The following is a 14,877-nucleotide window of genomic DNA, read 5'->3' on the forward strand; positions in this document are numbered from 1 at the left end:
GCTGTTTTTTTTTATGTTTGAGCCGTTCGAAGTGAGGTTATAATACATTTAAATGTTCAAAAAATTTTAATATTTAAATCTAAATTTTCGTAATAATGGTTTTTGACGATATAAAACAAAGAAACTATGACATAAAGAACAGGTTTATTTATGACATGCTTTAATTCTGGCATCTGTGAATATCTTCACTTAATTGTTCGATAATTAGGGGATTTTCTAAGCTAAACTAATTCATGATGCAGGTCAGCATAAAGTTCACTTTGCTAGTAGCTTTAATTTCTGTTATTAACATTTTCTGGTCTATCTGAATTCAGGTTTCTGGTTCCATTAGAGCATATTTTTTTCTGTGATGAAGAAGATAAGAACAAATAAAAAAAAGTAAGTGTTAACTTTTTTAGTTTTATGTTTAATACTTATGTAGTAGTTTGAGTTTTAAAGATTTAAAAACTAGTTGTAGTCTTAAAAAAAGCAATACATAACTGAGTATATAGTAGTATTATCAATTAAAATTTATTGTTTCCAACAGAAGAACTACAATAGAAGATTTTTAATTAGTAGCAGTTCTTAAAAATCCTTAGTAAATTTTAATATATAAGTATTGTTATTAATTTTTTATTAAAAATTTAACAATTTGTTTCTTGTTTTAAAAGTTTGTATTTATCTTTATTTGCTTTAATAGCATTATTATTAAAGTACTCTTTAAAAAATATAAATAATTAAAAATATTCATTCAGTTTTCAGGGTTGCCACACACTCAAGGAATTCAGGGAATTTTATAGTTATAGAAAGTTATAGAAAATTTCAGGGAAACTCAGGAGACTCATGGAAATTCAGGGAATTTTGATCCTTTTTTTTAACTCAGGTAGTATTGGTTTTTTCTAAAAACTTTAGGGAAATTTTAAGATAAAAAAAAAATCTTAGGGAAAAGTTTTTCTAGATATACAGGGTTGCCACTTTACCTGGAAAAAACTGAAATTTGACAATTTAGGCTAAAATAACCTGGAAAAACCTGGAATTTTGATCAAAAAACATGGAAAAACCTGGAATTTTTAATAATTTTAACATTTTCAGTTGTGAAATTTTGATTTTACACAAAAATCTATCATTTAATTAAAATTTTTTGTCATCATCAAAATATTTTTTTTTAAAAACTCATTTAAAGTAACTTTACAGTATCTTTTCAATATTTTTATACTATTAAACACAGTTTGTTCAATAGAAATAAACTTAAAACTAAAAGTAGACCCAAAAATGTTTACTTTCAAAAACCTGGAAGAAATTTGGAAAACCTGGAAAAAAATTGAAAAAATGAGTGGCAACCCTGATATTAATATTTTTCTGCCTTGTTAAAATGTTGAAGTTTATTTTGACTTAAACTTCCTCTGCTTCTTAAATATACAAACAAGAATTCTTTTTTAACTTACAGACGATTGTGAGTGGAAGCATTACAAGCCAGTAACTTCATCAAGAATCTACATTTTGAAGTTCAAGTCTTCATCAAGGAGGATGTTCTTCTGGATGCAGGTACAATTTTTGTTAAAATAATACTATTCACAGGTAAATTTTTTAAAGATTATGATGGAAATAGGTATGTTTGTTGTTAAAATAAGTTTTTAGAGTATTTACACATTTTTTATAAAATATTAATTCTAAAAGCAGGTTCATTTCCTATCAAAATTTTTCGAGTGCAAGTAAATTTGTTAATGTGTAAAGTTTTAAATTCAGTGTATCTAAACAATCAATGAAGTTCTTGAACTGTTTTATTGTTGACACTATTACACAGTCTATCTTATAATTAATGTGCAATGAAAACATTGTTTAAAAAATAATGACGGATTACTAATAATGATAAATACACAGGAGCCCAACGCATCAAAGGACAAGGACCTGGCGAGGAAGGTGAATAATTTGATGAACAAAACCTGGTTCAAGTGGTAGCAACAGGGGTGGAGGTGCCACTGATCTGTCAGAACTGCTCGGTGGTAACGGCAATTTGCAGGTAATTGTTTAGTTATTACACAAGTGTATTTTTAATTTGAAAAATTATAATTTTTTTTATTCTGTGTATTGAATTTTTGTAAATTGTTCATGTATGTAAGTTTATTAGTTACATATTTATTCCTTGGAATAGTATTAGAGGCTTTCAGATTTGGTGTGTTATTTTTGGAATAGTTGCAGGTTTAATGTACTTTTGTAAACTTTTAAGTATACTATAGTTTGATGATTTTGTGGTGTCTGTGATGAAAACTTATTGAACAACTGACTAAATGTGACCTTAAATAACCAGTTGGCTTGTACATGTATTTACTGCAAATTCAGTTGTAAATTTTATTAGCCGAATTACTAACAGTTTAAAAATATTTTTAAACAACCAAACATTATTGTATGAAATTTTTTGAACTTAAATTGTTGAACCAAAAATAAAATAACTAATCAAATACTTATATCTAACCAAACAATTTTGTACAATCTGAAGTCTTCTGAGCAGGATCTGTCAAACAACGTTGATCTGAGCCTACTTCTCCAGTTGATGGAAGGAGGACATGTTAATAATTGAATTTTTGAAATGTTTATAGGGTTGCCAAAAATCATGGTAAAACCTGAATTTGAGAAATTTTGAAAAACCTGGAACTACCTCGAATTTTTAACAAAAATCACTAATTAAACCTGGAAAAAACTGGAATTTTTAACAATTTTTACATGTTAAGTAGTTAAACTTCGATTTGACTCAAAATATCTATCAAATAGATGAAAAAAAAAAAGTCATCATCAAATTTTTCATCAAGATCACATTTGAAGTAGCTTTACAGTATCTTTTCAATGTTTTTATACTACTTAACACAGTTTCTTACCTTAAACTTAACTTTAAACTGAAAATAGACCTAAAATGTTTACTTTTAAAAACCTTGAAGAAATTTAGAAAACCTAGAGAAAATTAGCCAAAAACATTTGGCAACCCTGGATATAGAATGAGATATGAATAAGTATAGAATGGATTTAGAATGAGGATTTTTAGTTAATCCACATTCAATATTTTTTCAAAAAAGTTAATTTTATTTATTTTTAAGTGCTTATTTAGAAATTTTTTAGCCTTGTGGCTAGTTATTCAATATTCTTAGTATTAACTTTGTAATTTTTTGACAAATAATGAAAATTTTAAGGACTTGAAAAAACTCAGGGAAACTCAGGGAAGTTTAAGTTTACTCAGGGAAGATTTTTTGACTCAAAGAGTGGCAGCCCTGAGTTTCTTATTATAAAAAGCATCTATTAAGCCCTCAGATAATCTAAAAGTAAACAAAAACTCTAAAATTAAATTGAAACTAGATAGTAAGACTACTTAGGTTTTATTGGTCCTATGGCTTTAAAACATTCTTTTGAAAACAACTAACCTGAATTTTAAAAATAGTTTATGTTGCAATGGAATAAAATATACTTAAGGTAACAGTACTGTATTTTTTTTTAATATTTCCCATTTTAAAAACAACTTTTTATCTTGAATTTAATTTCTACTAAAAAGGGACATAAAATTTGTCTAAAGAAACCTAAAATAATCAGAAATCCTAGAAGAATTCAAAAAGTCTGGATAAAAATTAGATAACCTGTAAGAAATTAAAAAATCCAGTGGTAACTTTGACTAACAATATACAGGATGGTCATTTAATTTGGAATAACATGTAATTATAACAGTTGGCAATTGGTAATTTAGAACTTGATACTTATTGAAATAGAAAATTAAAAAAACTTTTAACTTTGAATTAAAATGATTAAAAAAAGATTCAAAAAACTAGAATTTTAAACAGACAATATTACATGTAAATTTATGAACTTTAGATTGGACAAATTATATACAGAAAATTTTATTTTTAGATTATATCTATTATAAAACGCTTTTAATGTTGCATTGCAGTATCTTATCTGTAATATAAAAACATTTTTAAACTTAAATTTAATTTTATATTAAAAAGAAATAATTATACTCAGTTTGAAAAACCTGTAAGAAAATCATAAAACCTGGAAGGTGTTTCTAAACAATTATTATTAACCCGGTAAAAAAAAAATACACATAACTAACTAAAAATTATTAAATAGTATGTGACATTAGAGTTACTTAATCTTAAATAGATAAAAAATAATTTAAATACGACTGTATTAATAATATATTGCTTTAGAAATTCAACAAGTAGTTGTTTCTTGTTTGACTTACATTGTGTAATGATAAGATTATTTTTACACTTAAAATTACCTTTGTCATAAGTTAATTTGTTTTAACTAGATTAAATACTTTGTTACAAACCATTACATAAAAGAAAAAAATCAAAATTCTGTTATACAAAACAAATTTCGTGCAACCTTAATTTTTGCATACTTAGCAATAAAAGATAATATTTTTTAAACTTAAAAAATATGAAGTAGTTAATGGAAGTTACATAAATCTGGTAATAATAATGTAGTCAATGATCGAAATGGTATGATTAAACTTTAATGTTAATGTGAGTTTGTCTTATGTCATACAAACTCTAGGCTTAGGCTCTATAGACTTTCATTTTTATTTTTATATTTTTGAAAGTTTAGTAGATACAAAACTATTTAGCATTAAGTAATTAAAACATAAAAAAAACAATTAACCTACAAATACCAAAATTAAATTTAAACTTAATAATATTGCAAGTTTATTGTCTATATGAAGGACCTAGTCATTAAAACCTAGGCCACTTAAATAAAAAGACACATAATGAAAAAGTCTAAAATTAAAATAACATAAAAAGTACATTTTCTTCAAAACAAAGATTAAAACATATTTTGATATAAAATTTATAGATTAACATAAAAAGCAAATTTTTAATCACAAACTTATACTTATTTACACTTTGATGTAGAACGATCAACATTAATTTTTTAAATTGATTGACAAACAACAAATATAAAAGTATATTAAAAAAATAAATATTATGAAGTCAAAACTGCACACAGTTATAAACAAAACTAAAATTCATTAAAGTGAATACTTTAACTTTATTGAGAAACAGTTTATTATTATTTTTTGTTTTTACAAATATTTAAGTCAGGGTTTATTAAACTTTTGTTCAAAAAACCCCCTTTAAAGAAATTTAAAAAAATATGGCCCCCTTAAACCCAGAATATCTAGTGTTAGTTTCAAAACTACCATTAAAAGCACCTTAGACCTTTTTTGCTCTTCATCATCAACTCCATAGTATCTAGTGTAAGTTTCATGTTATGACCTCTGTGGTCCCTTTACAGCTCATGGCCCCTAATTTTCTGTCATGGCCCACTTTTCGAAACCCTGGTTTAAGTTTTCTTAATAAAATACAAGTGTTTTACTCACAGTTTGTTTTAATCAAAACTGTTGTTGTAATTTTTAGTTTTTGAAATCTATTTCATTTAATTATTTGCACAAGCTTATTAATTTACTAGTTGTCCAAAAATACATGATTGTTTTAAGCGTTCAAGACTTGAATAGATTTGTTTTGTTTTCATTTAATTAAAAATAGTTTTTTATACTTTTTGAAATATGTTCCTTCATCCACTAGGCAACTTAAACAGATAATTAAGAAACATATAACAAAAAGTACAGAATGTTATTAGAACTTATATTGAAATAAATATGTTTTGTTTAGAATTTAAAGTAGGTTTTTCTTTCTTATTTTTAATTAGTTAAATGTAATTTTAGTAAATGTAAACAAACAGGGCTCCCACAAAACCTGGAATCCTTAAAAAACTTCGAATTTGACAGTTTACGTTAAAAACCTGGAATTTGAGAAATTTTGAATTAAAAACATGGATAAACCTAGAATTTTAAACAAAATCTTTAGAAAACCTGGAATTTTAAACAATATTTTAGTAAATATAAAAAAATAGTATAATTTTGATTTGACACAAAAATTGCCATCATCTAAATTTTTTTATCAAAAAACAAAAATAAATTAGCTTTACAGTCGCAATGTTGTCAATGTTATTAAAATATTCAAAACAATTTTTTTACCTTAAACTTTATTTTAAACTAAAAATAGACCCAAAAGCGCGACTTATAAAAACCTGGAGAAAATTTGCAAAATACCAGTGAGACTTAGAAAAAATAATTTCTTTGATTTATAATTAATAATTGTTAATAAGTTTTGTCTTTAGTTAACTTTCATTGACATATTTTAATTAAAAACAAGTTTATTTTCTAATATTTTGCAATTCACAAATAAAACTTTTGAAACATATTTGTCCTCCTTTTACAAAGGTTTATAGGCATCAAATTCCAGTTATTGTTAATTTAAATCAGCGTTTCCCAAACTTTTTTCAAATAGCCCTCTTTTAAGAAATTAAAATAACTGTGGCCCCTTCAACAAATTTATTAAAAAAACTACCATTAAAAGCACCTAAGACTTTTTTTTCTGTTCATCAACAACTCCAAAATTTCAGTGTAAGTTTCAAAACTACCATTAAAAACACCTAGGACCTTTTATTTTTACTCATCATCAACAACTCCACAATAGAATATCTAGTGAAAGTTTCAAATTATGACCTCATGGCCCACTTTGGCCCCTTTGCTGCTCATGGCCCTATTTGGGAAACCGTGGTTTAAATGCTGAAAAATTTCTGAACTTTAAAAACAAAATTGAGAATTTGTTTATTTTTGAGTAAATCATTAAATTGTGAATTTCTTTCTTGTAACCATTTAGTTTACGTGGTAATGTGTCAAGTTTATGGATATATAATGTTTGAAATAAGCTTTTGTATTAGAAATTCTCTTAAACAGCTCTTTTGTAAGGTGGCAACAATAGACTAATAAATTGGTTTGAAATAGAATTGAAATAATAAACATATTGAAATATTTTTCATGGTGTAAAGTAATGTAAAGTAAATTATTAATCATTTGTAACACTTGTATTTGTGTATTTGAATTTTATATAATACACATTGCTTTATGATATAATATATTAATACATGTATAACACTATGTAAGCGTTGAGTTTTCGAAGAAGGAAATAAAATAAGAATGATTATATTTTGTATCTTAAATGTTATCAAGTCAGTAAACTAATAAAATTATAAAATAAACTGAAAGTTTTTGATTAGTATTGTTTTTTTTGTGTTGAATTTTTATGCTGATATTATGAACTTTTTGCTGTACAAAGAATATTTAAAAGTATCAGTGCCAAAATATAAGTTAATGTAACAAATAATTATTTAATTTTAGTGAATTTTAATGTTTATTGCTTGTAAAATGTTATGAAAAATTTAAAATCAGTACTGACTAATTTTTTTTTTAGTATTTTTTAAAACCATAATTTCTATGTTTTCCAAATTAGTTGTATTGTAACACATCTAAATTTAACAAGAAACTTTAAGTCTTACATTTAAGCATGTTTTTGTTACTTATTTGAATAATAATTGGTGTAAAAAATATGTTTTTTTTGAAAGTTTTAGTTATTAGATAATTATTAAAAAAAATATTAGTATGCATGTTTAGTTCAGTTTCTTTTAGCATTTATCTATTTATTTTTGAATATGCCGAGTAATTCAGTCAAAATTAAGCTTAAACTAAGCTTATTTACTTTAAGATCTTTTCTCTTTTCAGGCTGGCCAAAAAACCTGGAAACCTAGAAAAACCTAGAATTTGACAGTAAGTCAAAAAAAAAAACGTAGAAAAACCTGGAATTTCGTAAAAAAAATCATGAAAATAGCTGGATTTTTATTAGTTTTATATAATCTAAGTTGTAAATTTTATAAACTTAGACTTTCAAAAGTGTACAAGTTTTTAATTAGTTATTGATAAATTATTACTTAGATTATTATTTTGATTAATGAAACTACTTTTTTACTTGCTTTTCCATTGTTTTGATGTAAAGTTAGTCAACAAGAACCTATTTCTGACTGATGCACTTAATGGAGTTTAGATTAAGAGAAAATTAAGAGCAAGAGCAAAATAAGAGCAGAGCCAAATAAAATATCTGATGCAATTTTTTATGCAAAATTTATATACATCACTTCATCTATACATTATACACTTTAAGTTATGTTAATTTATTTTTCTTAAATTATATTAGTTGTGCAAAACACTGTAAAATAACAAAATATACATCATAAGTTTATCAAAAGTTAGTTTTTTTAAAGCAATAAATACTTAAGAGATTATATCAGTATCAACAACTTAAATGTGCCAGTACATAATTTAAAATACGCAGTAAAACAAAGATTATGTTAGTTATACTGTATTGCTAAGTAGTTTAAATCTACCAAAAACTCTGTTTTTATTTAAGATTTATTTATTACTAAAAACGGTCAAAAAAAGATGTACTTTCAAAAACCTCGGAAAAATTATAAAATGCGTGGAAGAAATTTTTGAAAACCTGAAATTTTTTTTACAAAAGCATTTGGCCACTCTGTCTGTTAATGTTGTGATTGTACTTATAATTAATTAAAAGTAATAAAATTGAAATTATTACTTTTAGAACATCAGAAATTGATCAGTAAAATTACAAAACATGCTTATAAAGTGTGAAGTTTATCAACAATTTTGATGTCATGGTTTTTACTGAAAACATCTCCACCAAGTTTGTAAAAACAAGCTCTCTTTCTTATTGTATTTTTTTTTTAAATACTTAATACTTAAAATTACTTTTTTTTTGTCAAATTAGTATTAATAAAGAATCCTCATTGATTTCTCATGATCATTGAATAATCATGTAATTATGATCAGTAATCACAACTTCTACATATTTAAGTAAATAACAAAATTTAATTGAATATGAAAAATCAGAACAGTGTAAATAATAGTTATATATCAATATATATAAAAACAAATTATACAGTAATCTTCCTTTATTGTACCAATATATGTTTCTGTGTGTTAAGAAAAGGACAATTCAACTGGGTTCAGGAAAAAAAAGTACTGTAATTAAAGTATAGAAGTATAGAATCAAGTAGGTGTATACATGTTTTCATTAAAATAAAAATAAAATAGAGTCTACAGAATTGCGGGTTAATAGTTAATAATATTTAAAATACTTAATATTAAATCCGACTGTTATAAAACTATATAATGTTTGTAATTATTAAGTCTAAATTAAGTAAAGTAAACTAAAATACACAAAAAAACAACAAATCATTATATAAACAAGCCACTTACTATAATTGAAAGAGTAAATGATTCAAATTTATTTTAACGTTGCCAATGATTGAACAAAATACATCTAATAGTTATGTCACAATATATATGAAAATTAACACATCTACTTAATTTGCATTGTAATGTTAGTTAAAATTTAGTCTTTATGTTTGAGAAAGCAATAAAGCGCTTTAATATGAAAAGTAGTATGTAATCTATTTTGAATAAAAATGAAACAACAACCATTAATTAGCGAATCAATAAAATTTAACAACGGTAAAGACAATAAAAGTCACAATCATAGTCACAAAAGACAATAGTCGCAAAAGTCATAACCCAGTTGAAGTGTGGTGATTCATTAACACACAGAAACATATGTTGGTACAATAGAGGAAGATTACTGTATAATTTGTTTTTTTTTTATATTCCAGTGAAATTGTTTCACAAAGATCTTTTGTTAACAAACGATTAAATCTATATTTTGAACAGTTATATCTATATATATCTATCTATCAATTATTATGATTTTTTAAAACATATACGTATATTTAATAATACAAAAAAAAAACAACTAATTTTCGATATATTATTACTATTATTATTATATTGTTTATTGTGCAATGTTGGACTCAGGAATCAAAACCTGAGCCACTTAAACAAGACACACAATGAGAATAATGAAAACATTTATATCCAACACAAAATAAACATAAACAAGACACCAAACATAGTTAAAATTTAGAAAACTCGTTAACAAGATTAAACTTATTTGATTGATATAAAAGGCGATAACTTAGTACACATAAAACCATTTGTACAAAAATAATCATATTGAATTAATATTCTTTCAGGGGGGAGGCGTAGGGAAATAAAACTAATTAATATTAAGTCTTAAATTATTATTTTTTGTATTGTCTTTGGGAAAAAATAATGAATTTTACTGATATTTATACTATTTAAACTAAATATTTTTAGTTTTAATCGAAAATATTCCTTATCACACGATACTACATCCTGTGGTAATTTTTTCCACATAGTCTCTACTTTAAAAAAAATTAATCTTGCCACTGACTGTTGTTAAAATTATTTTTACATTTTTTTTTTTATTTCTTCTTTATTGATATTTATTATGGGAAAAACTGAAAAATTGACTGAAAAAAGCCTCATATTTTCCATTAATAATTTCGTAAAGCATAAGTAAATCATATTCCCATCTTCTATACTCTAAAGACCGCAATCCAAGTTTAACCAATCTTTCATTATATGATGAATGGGATATGTTACAACGACTACATATCAACCGGGTACAATTCCTTCGCACAGACTCAATTTTGTTAATATCTTTTTATAAAAAGGGTGATTATATTTGTGTGTTGTATTCAAGCTTGGGACGGACGTAAATTTTAAATAGCTTTGTTAGAATAGTATATGAGTTAGTTTTAAAACTTTTTAATATTTGATATGTTGAAACTTGTGCAACATTATATAAATAGTTTATGTGTTCGTTCAGTTTTAAATTTTCGGAGATATATATTCCTAAATTTTTAAAAACTTTAACTGTTGGTATATTAGTTTTATTGATAAATAGGTCAATCGAGTCAAACAATTTGTTGTTCTTAGTTGTTAAAATTTTACATTTAGTAGGATTTAAATCTAGTTTTATGGATTTCAACCATTTGTAGATATTTTCTAGAGTAGATTGTAAAGAGATACTTAACTCACTAAAGATTTTTGTATCGTCTGCAAATAAACTCATATCAATTAATATCAATGTTTGAACTAGTGTGATAAATATAAATTAAAAAAAAGGAGGGGACCAACTACACTACTTTGAAAATAAACATTATGACGTGTCAAATAGATTAAAATTATATTAGGTACAGGGTTGCCACTTTACCTGTAAACCTTGAAAAACCTGGAATTTGACAATTTAGGCAAAAATAACCTGGAAAAACCTGGAATTTTTATCAAAAAATCTGGAAAAACTTGAAATTTTTAATAAGTTTAACATATTCAGTAGTAAAATTTCGATTTGACACAAAAATCTATCTTATGAATAAGATTTTTTTGTCATTATCATAATTTTTTTTTATTAAAAACACATTTAAAGTAACTTTACAGTATCTTTTCAATGTTTTTATACTATTTAACACAGCTTCTTATTTATAAATTAGCTTATAACTTAAAATAGACCCAAAATTGTGTACTTTTAAAAACCTGGAAGAAATTTGAAAAACTTGGAAAAAAATTTGAAAAAACGAGTGACAACCTTGTAGGTAGCTAAAAAAACTTCTGTACAAGTTAACTTATGATTAGTCTTATCTTGTTTGTTCTTATTTTATTTTGTTGCTATTTTTGTTATTGTTTAATATTTTTGTTCTTTTAAAATACATCTTTTGGTTGTGAAGACAGGGTTGCTATCTTTCTTGTCTTTTGTTTACCAATATTTTTTTTTGCTTTACGTAGATTTAAATATAAAACATACATAAAAGTAGAATAATACAAATATTAAGACAATATAAACAACATAATTACAAAATGTACAAAAAAGAGTCCACAAAGCACAAAAAAGTACAAAAACAGACATGACAGTACAACTTATTTGTCATGTTATCAGATAAAATTTAGCAAAATTTCTGCATAAGATTCTGTTTTTGATTTGAGAGATGTTTGGTTGATAGCAAACACTACTTTCCAATTTTCCACCTTGCACAGAATACAAATATCCCTGATTTTACCCTCAAATGAGATATTGTAATTAAAAAAAAGTTTCCGATACAAACGTATAGATCACAAATTTTTCGGGGTCAGTTTTCTCGGAAATTTATAAAGTTACTAAAAATCTATTTTCTCCTTCATTTTTTGAGCTAGAGACCTCAAATTTTCAGGAAACGTTTCTTTTATAGTTTAGAAGACTTTGAATGTTGAAATTTTTAAAAATATTAAAAAAAAATTTTAGATAAACAAAACAAAAAAAAAAGGTGTAATTTTTATAAAAAAATTATTTTTCAAAATTAAAACAATTCTGCATTCGATCTATTTTAAATTTATTAATACATTTTCTGTGAAAATTTGAAGAAGATTGCTTAAAAAATGAAGGAGGATATAGATTTTTAGTGAAGTGGTCTTTTTTGCGTTTTTAGTTTGTGCCTTCCATTAGGAACCTATTGAGGTCACTAACTTTGATCGCTCATATATCAAAAAATACTTATTTTTTTAAGCAGTTAATAATGTCTGATAGCTCGGATAAAACTATAAAATAAGATCAATTTGTAAAAATCAAAGTGGACTCCCCTATGCTCTTAAGTTTTTGTTAAGTATTTTTTTGTTTTTTATTCTTATTTTTTTGATTTTTTAAAAGTAGATATGAAATTATAATTTATTATAGTTATAACTTTTTATACAAAATAAAAATGAAATATAAACTTAAAATAGTAAAAAAATAAACTGTCATAATTTTTGTAAAATTTGTTTTTAAAGTTTATTTGTGTAAAAACAGAGCTTCTAAAGCTTTTTTACAGACACTTAAAAAATCGTTGTTTTTCAAAATAATAATTATTTAATTCAAGGTAAAGTTTAGGACAATTTTAATAATAAAATCAAGAAAGATTTTCAATGCTTGTTATAGTTCTTAAAGTTATTTTTCATCTATATTTTTTATCTATAGCACGGTTTAGATGAACACAAAAAAAATTAATTTAATGTTGCATGCTTCAAGTTAAACAAAACTTTTATAATATATTTAAATTGTAGGAATATGTGCGAAATTTCATGTAAAAAGTTGTAACAAACTTTAATTTTATTTTGCTGTTTTAAATAAAATAAAGGTATTTAATTTAAAAATTACTTAAATTGTGTGTTTTAATGTTTTTTTTGCTGCTCTAAATAGGTAAAGGAAAAATAAAATGCTTAAAGTTAATTAAATATTGGTTAAATTTTAAGCTTAACTGATATTAAAATTAACTGAAAGTGTTACAGTCTTGAAGTTAAATTTTACTGTTACTATAATTTTGTAGTGTTGTAATAAAAGTTAGTTTATAAAGAGATATGAATTCATGCCTACTAAATTATAAAAAAAGTAGAAATTAACAAAAATTCTCAACAAAATACTTGAATAAACTTATTTTAAAGTAAAGTGTTACGTACTTTATAAAATTTGTAATTAAATGTTGTTATGATTTTATAATGGAATTCAGCTATATTTCAGAAATTAAAACAGTTGCGAATTATGCGTTCTTATTAAAGTTTGTAGATTGGCAACATAATTTTTGTATTGTTGTAAACTGTGTTATAATGAATTTGTATTATTATTTCAATAGAATGAAAAAACCTGTGATAGATTTCCTTAATTGTAAACATTTAATTTTTTGAAATATTGTAAGCTTTGTTTAACTAAGCTGACTTAATTTTATAAGTTTAATATACCTTATTGAAAAGTTATTTCTTTCTTTTTTTTTTTCAAACGTATTTGAACAATTAGTTGCTTAAACTGATAAACTGAATATAATTGCTTTTGACGAAATTTTAGAAATGTAAGAAAAAAATCAATTATTATTTTGAAATTTTATTATTATATTTGAACAATCTTTGTTTTATAGATTTATATGTCTAAACTTTATAAAATAATAGTATAGCCATCATGGTTTTGCTAGCTGAAATTAAAACTAAACAGGATTTTAGTCAGGCTAACCAAATCTACTCTAGATAATTAAAAAAAAAATATTTTGAAACTTCCGTAAGACTCAGGTTTAAAAGTTTGCTGCATAAGTCATTTATTATGAAAGCAACAACATATAGAGTTAATTTTTTAAACTTAGTTTTTTTTTGAAATTTACATAGAAGTTAGTTAACAAATTACGTTGGCACTCGAAAGTTTGACCGTACATTTATAAAATACTGTGCATAAGGTATAATTAAAGTATTTGTACACAAAAAGTTAATAAAACCAACGAAAAAGTAAGAATCAAACATATATCCTTCCTAGATACCTTACGAGATGAAAAAAGCCTGAACTTCTTTCCGGAAAAACGACCCATTCAATACCAAGTTAGTTGCCTATTTTTATTTTCGTTTATCGTCTAACTTTACGTAAAACAATAATAGTTTATCAATAATTAAATAAAAAAAGTTCAACTCTTTAATTAAATTTTATGCATCATCGACAGTAAATTGATTAGATGTTGCAATATTTTTGAGGTTTGTATATTAGCAACATAAAATTACATTTACCTTTTGTAAACTGTGCTTTAAACTTCATAAACAAAGAAGTATTTTTAAAATAATTTAAAAAATAACAAGTTTTGAAAAAATTATAACTTAAAATATCTAAAATAGTCTAAAGCTTAAGTTTAGTTTAAAAAAATAGGCTTAACTTTTTGCAATTTTTTTTTAAATAGGAAAAATTTATTTGGGGATATTTTGTAAAAAACAATAGAGGAAGAATTAAATATTTTCTTAATAATAAGCTTAGTTCAATAAGTAATTGTATTTTTCAGTTTTGTTTCAAAATTGTTTTAAAATATTTGTTTTTACATACATACACTGTGTTTGAATTTTAAATAAATTTTCTATTAAAATTTTAAATATTAAATTAAGTTACTACATAAATTTTAAAATATATTAAAAGTTTTATTTATCAAGAGTTATATTTTTATGCCTACTTTAATCAATAAAAAATCATAAAACGTATATGAATTTTTTTTTAACTAAAATTTTAATGGAATTTTAATTAAATAGAAAATTGATAAAAGATCGGTAAG

At 24.0% G+C, this 14,877-nt stretch overlaps 1 long non-coding RNA gene across 1 annotated transcript; it reads left to right on the plus strand.

The window, feature by feature from the left end:
• Positions 1 to 304: 304 nt before the first annotated feature.
• LOC145849090 (uncharacterized) lies at positions 305 to 14,154 on the plus strand. The gene is made up of 4 exons (XR_014372317.1): positions 305 to 378; positions 1,427 to 1,524; positions 1,861 to 1,999; positions 14,103 to 14,154. It is a non-coding gene; the product is annotated as an uncharacterized LOC145849090 (long non-coding RNA).
• Positions 14,155 to 14,877: the final 723 nt, after the last annotated feature.

The sequence above is a fragment of the Thalia democratica genome, chromosome 1 (genome assembly GCF_965202585.1).
Source record: "Thalia democratica chromosome 1, ktThaDemo2.hap1.1, whole genome shotgun sequence".
NCBI lineage: Eukaryota > Metazoa > Chordata > Thaliacea > Salpida > Salpidae > Thalia > Thalia democratica.